Genomic DNA, 6,713 nt, shown 5'->3' on the forward strand with positions numbered 1-6,713 from the left:
GGTGCATTAAATTAAGCATTCTCTGCACTGAGTGTATATGTGTATCAGGTGTATATTTGTACATGTATCATATACTTAAGACCTTTTAATAGAGATTTGAAAATCTAATTCATTCAATAGAATTTAAATTATTAATTTATAGGTCATATATGTTTAATTAAATTTTAATATCAAAATATTTATTATCTAATATAAGTTGTGGTGTATAAAATGTTAATATATATCATGCGCATGTAAGTTTTTAGTTAAAAAAGTTATTTACAAAACAATTTTCAAAACTATTAAATTTGATTAATTTTGAAATAAAGTTGTTAGAATAATGTAACTAGTCAAAAATTAAGAAAATATTAGGGGTTGTTTGGTTCCTCATAAAACTGCAGAAAAAAAATTTTCGATGGAAAATAAATTTTACGCTCTTTAGAGTTTGGTTTGTAGGAAAAAATAGTAATTGTCACTTCCCGGATTACCACGTTTTTCTGGGCACGCCAACAGACCCGCCGTATACATAAGAATTTTTTGTGTATACGAAGCAATAGCTGTACCTGTAAGCAGGTCATAGCTACAACCAAGTGTATAGAGCTCCTAAACTGAAGTAGGAATATATATATAAAACATAAGGTTCATAGTACATACAAAAGCTCTGAACCAACACTAACACCTCGCTCTAGCGAGTAAACCGAATATAGAGTATGTACACGAACAAAACCCACTACCTCTGACGGGTACTCCGCTAGCACAGCAACCAAGGGTAGGAAGAATCTAGCTCGTGATTCTCTTCCCGCGGTCGGAATCAGCAACAACAGCAGCCGCAGACGAATGCTCTGCAAAAAGGGGTCAACAACTGGGTGTGAGAACTACTACAAAACAAAGTAGTCCTCAGTGGGTACCGCCACCGACCTCAACGGCCCACCCACTAAGTCCACAGAAATATGCCCAAAGGACAGTAAGGAAAGCCGGAAAGAACTCTACAGCTACTTATCACTATACTATCGCTAACCAACACAATCTATCTGTAGATATAAATATGTATCACACTGACCCAATCTCACTAGGGACTGCGATACGCCTGTCCCGCCTGTCTAAGCTACATCGTACATCACCCCGAGGGCGGCCGGTGGAGAGCAAAGTCCAAACCAAACTACTACGACATCAACGCAAGGTAGCCAAACTCCGAAGCGGCACTCGTGGGCGCAACACAACAGAGTATGCAAGCGTGTCTCTACCGAGCTCAATTAGGCTCTCACTGGTTGTAGTCAATGCAAATGGGTTAAACTGGTCTAACAACCACAGCTCACGTGTCCTTGGCACAATCTGATGTAAAATACAGAAATCTGGGTCTACCGTCAAACCACGACTGCACCCGACAGTACGGAACAGTCCACACTCTACTGTAAAACGAGCTCGGCCCCTCTGCACTAGCGTAATCTCAACCTACACTAATCTGGGTATCCACCTCGCACTAACAGCGGTGATACAAAGTACAGTAGCTCCTAAAGCTAAATCTGGTAACTTTTCAGAAAATGACAGTGTAAGATTTAACTTGTTTTCTCCTAAGTCAATTTCCAGTTCAACATGTAAAAAGATTCTAAAATTAAGGCTCCCAATTCAGATTCCATGAAAACTATGCAAATCGATGAATTTAGCTACTAAACATGATACTATACATAAAACCATACATGCTGACAAAACTCCAACTTAGGAGGAAATCTGACGATTTCGGTAAACATCAACCCACCTCGATCGCTCGTCCAACGTTGGCGAGAAGTTGATAGAAGGGAACCCACGCGTTCGCCGGATCTCCAACGGCTCAACCGCGACACCCACGCGCACGAACGGTCCTCCAGAGGAACGTCGAATCCGAACGAGCTCAAGCCTCAACCTTCCCGACGCACGGCAACCACTAGTTAGAGAAAGAGAGGAAAAGAAAAAGAATCCTCTTCTCCAAAGCTCTCTATGCATACATATATAGCTGGGTTAATATTGGAATGAACGACACTTCAAAAGACCAAACTACTCCTTACCTACTCATTTTTCCAGCTGGAGTACTGGTACCTAACTTGGATACCGGTACTCGGCCCCTCAACCTGCAGCCTCGCACGCTCGGTACCAGTACCAGCCCGATGCGGTAACGGTACCCGAGCTCGATACCGGTACTCGACAACAGGTACCGGTACTCAGCATCGGATATACGCAAACCCGAGAGCATCCAGTTCTGCAATCTCACTGCGGTACCGGTACTTCTCCCCAGGTACCGGTACTCAACACTGAAATCCTGCACTTTACAGATTTCGGTGTCAAAACTCCATTCTCGCGTTGTGCTAAGTCCGTTTTGCGTCCATTTCGCACCAAAACGACTCCGACTTGTCCCGACACTTTCCAGACGTATCAACAAGTCTCAGATGCTGAAATCACACAAGCATCCAAACACCAGGGACACTACAGTAGTTTTTCGTTACGGTTGTTTGGTTGAAAGAAAAAAAAAGAAAAAAAAGGAGTTATAAATAAAAAACTATTATATATTTTTTTATTTTATATATTATATATTATTAATATATAATAATTATCATATTACATATATTAATATTATAATTTATATTTGTAAATAAAATATATTTAAAATATATTATACAATAAGTATATAATCTATTATCTATTAAATAATATGAATCCGCAATACTTTTGCCACCTGGCACCCCCTCCTTCACCCATCTGCTCCTCTTCTCTTCTTTCCCCATTGTTGGTAACTGTTACCTTCAATAAATAAATAAATAAATTTATTCTACCCTTGCCGTTACATCCCTCCACTACTTGGGGCATTCATTTTCTTTCAATTTAAGCGTTTCTAGCTTTGCATTTTGGCATAGTGCTGTGGTGTTAAAAAGCTTTGATTACGAAGCTACTGTGGATAGCACAAATTTGCGGTTGCGGGCCACTCTGGAGCATTAAAGGCGGCAGCAAATGGCTCGCTTCTGCTGTTGCGGACCTAACCGTGGTGATAAGCTAGGCTAACCAGACCCTAAAGTGATTGATTTTTTTTATGCAGCAGGAGCAGATAGATAGCTTCCTTCCAATTGAGATGGGTATAGTGAGCAAGCAGCCGACAAATTACTTCTGCAAGACTCTGACGGGAAGCGATACGAGTACTCACGGGGGATTCTTTGTTCCCCACCGTGCTGCTGAGAAGGTGTTTCCTCCCCTGGTATGTTAGGATTCAGCAAATTACATGAATTTTCTTGTCAAGATTTATTGGTTGTGGAGTATTTATTATAAGCTTATGAAGAAATTGACCCTGGTGTTGGTTGTAGGATTTCACTCAGCAGCCACCAGCGCAGGAGCTCATTGCGCGTGATCTTCATGATGTTGAATGGAAGTTCAGGCACATCTTTCGAGGTAAGGAGAAGGTAGGGAAATAGATCCGTGCCGTGGTTGAGGTATTGGAAAGAATGAATGTTGATGCACATAAGGGATTAGTGTAACATCTTCAGGAGTCAGTGCTTGTATAGCATATAGATAAATTGGTTATAGATGTTAAGAGTAGTGCTTACTTAGTTTGATGCCCATAGATGTTAGATAAGATGGATACAAACGCCAAATTATGTATTCAGGCATGTAGCATTTTTATGGTTGGAAAGAATTGATTGCATGTCTCATGATATAGGTTGGGTTTGAAGGTAATTAGATAAGGCATTTCTTTGATTCAATACAGTGAAAAAAGTTGATGTTCTTGAATATAAGAGAGGCCCAAGGAATTGACAATAATATAACAGTAGAGTTGTAAATAAGCAAGATTATCTATTAAAGAAATTTTGTTGAATAAGGACTCTTCTTGAATGGTTTAACAGAATATATTCTGTGGCATGAACAGTTATAAGAGAGATGTTGTTTCTCACCTTTGATCGGGATTAACTGCCAAAACTATCTTCTTCTTTGAACCATAGAATGAGTAATTTGGATCATCAATTTGAGCAACCCGCCGACCTTAATGTGAATCCTGGGACAGAATGCATTGTTTATGCCCTTATCAAATGTATTTTTACATGTACATATGAACGTGTGCATGCACACATGTAAATTGTTGTTTGGCGTTCCAACATCCCTTTTCTTTTCAAAATAGTAAAACTTCTAGCAGTGGTAAAGTTGGGTAATTGGAGTAAACTGTTGCATCCAGTTCTCCAGTGTTATATGATTCTTCATAAACAACATACCCCATGTATCCATCATTGTTCCCCCTGAGGCTCAAGCGTCCTTGGCAGCCTGGAGCACCATATTCTCAAGGTTTGTTTATTGCCTATTGGCCGGTAATTATCGATTCCACAGTCTTTCTTAATTTTTCCAGGTTAATGTACAGTTTGTCTCTTATTGAGCTACACTATGCATGCCATGTGAAATTACTTTATCGAAACCTGCAATTTTATCAATGTGAAGTTCTTTACCAACAGAAAATAAATTTTCGGGTATTATTTATTCTCTTTTTTTTTTAACTATATTTCATACTTTCATGTCTTTTTCTTTTAGAGAATAAAGAACTCGAGAGCAATTCCCCGGTGTTTCTAAGAGGGGGTAGTGGAGAACGAGGCATTCAGCCTTTTAATTTTCTGCCTTTTGGTGTGAACTCTTAGGTTCAACAGAGGTCAGAACCATCACTGGTGGAGAATGAGCTTAATCAAATGCTATGCTGTTACTCCAATTTTAAATTAAATGCCCACTTTCAATGAATGATCCTCCAATGTAATTGATAGCTCTTGCTAAGATGAATGCTCAGAATGGTAGACATAAATTGAAATATGGTCTTCTCATATTTTGGTGATGCTTTTACTGTCTACAATTAGTTAGTATTTTGGGTTTCTTTTTAAGACTTCTAAAATTGAGTTTTTATTATTGCTGTAGTATAATAGTTTGTTTATTAATTTACTTCTTTGTTATGTGAAATAACATTCTTCTACGATTGTTCTATTTTTGTTCTATTGCTTCTGCTAATTTATAACAGTAAATTTGTGACTTTTTTATTTCCAGCATACCTAGATTTGAAATGTGTAGCTGCTGTAGTATTGAGTTTAATCTTTAAGTAGCCTGGTTATTTCATTGTTATTAATTTAGGCATCTATATATTAGTTCAAAATAGATTTACAATAATTATAAATTAATTCAAATTCCCTTAGTTAGAGTCTTTTCTTATTTTTACATCAGATTTGTTTCAGTAAAATTTCTTATTTAGTAGGGACAACAATTAAATTAAAGTCTTTTCTTATTTTTTGCGGTAGAGTCTTTCTAAGGAGAAAAAAAAACTATAATTTTACTTCAACAATAGCTACTCGCTGCAACGTGCGAGTACCTACACTAGTATAATATAGTATATATATATATATATATTTAATACTATAAATAAATTTATAAATAATATTTATAAATAAAATACTATATATATATATATATATAAGAGGGGCAGAGAGAGGGGTCCATCCTCTCCTCACGCGGTCCACGAGGTGGAGCAGACCTCGTGGAATGCACCTTTTCTTCCCCCGTGCAGCGTGCGCAACGCCGCGTGTTTTCGTTTTTTACTCGAATCGAGCGGAAAACCTTCATTTTCCTCATAATCTGTAAAAGAAAGTTTTCGAAAAAATTTGTTTACGGGCCACCAAACACGGGAATTCCACTTTTCAACCGAAAAAAAAATTTGCAGGGTGATTTTACGAGTAACCAAACACACCCTTAATAAAAAAAGTTATTTTTTGTAATGTAGATAACACTATTTGATAATATTTTTATTTAGTTATAATATTTTAATATTACAAGCTTAATAATTATATATTTTAATTGATTGAAATACAAACTACCCGCCGCGAAGCGCCGAGCGTGTGCCCTGCACTAGTACATGCATTATTCCTCATAAACTTTGCCACGTGGCAATGCCTCCTTCACATGTGCCTTCTCCCCCTTCCAAATGATCGAATTTATTATCTTTCATCTTCGCGCGGTGTTTTGTCTTCCCACTTGCCCACTTCCTAATTAATATATTCACATGGTTTATTGTCATCTAACAAATTAATTTTATAAAAAAATAAATAAAATAAGATATTTTCATACTTTTTTTTTTTGGTGTGTAAGGGTTCATATTTTATAATATTTTTAATTTTTTTCTCTTTTTTTAAATTATGTAGGGATTGAAATTAGGGATCTGAAAATCACGGAGCGGCACGATTGAGGGCAGCAGCGATGGATTTGGAGTTAGTAAGGGGGGAAGAAGCGGTGAGTGAGGGGGGATCATCAACGTGATTGTGACCAAGGAGAAACTCAATGCCGAAAATGGTCGTGGAGGCGACGCGGAGATTGAGATTCCCTTTCACAAAAAAGGTAAATTAAGATATATTCATGCTCTTTTTTTTTAAATTTTTTTCCTTTTTTAGAGACGACACAAAAGATTCATATTTTGTAATTTTCTTAATTTTTCTCTTTTTAAAAAAATTGGGTAGGGATGAAATTAGGATTATGAGGATCACGATGCGACACGATGGGAGGAAGTAACGATGAGTTTGGAGTCGGTAAAGAAAAAGAAGCGGTTTTGGGAGATCTGTACGGAATCGACATGGCCGTAACTAAAAAGGAGCTCGATGCTGACAATGGCAGCAAATGTGACGTGGAGATCAGGATTCACGTCCCTGATATTGGCAGCGCAATTAAGGTGCATATGGAGTAGTGTTCTATTACTCTTTTTT

General features: G+C 37.6%; 1 long non-coding RNA gene across 1 annotated transcript; it reads left to right on the forward strand.

Moving 5' to 3' along the window:
• Window positions 3,008-4,607, forward strand: LOC109720670. The gene is made up of 3 exons (XR_002219030.1): window positions 3,008-3,199; window positions 3,306-4,275; window positions 4,516-4,607. It is a non-coding gene; the product is annotated as an uncharacterized LOC109720670 (long non-coding RNA).

Source organism: Ananas comosus, linkage group 14 (genome assembly GCF_001540865.1).
Source record: "Ananas comosus cultivar F153 linkage group 14, ASM154086v1, whole genome shotgun sequence".
NCBI classification, from domain to species: domain Eukaryota; kingdom Viridiplantae; phylum Streptophyta; class Magnoliopsida; order Poales; family Bromeliaceae; genus Ananas; species Ananas comosus.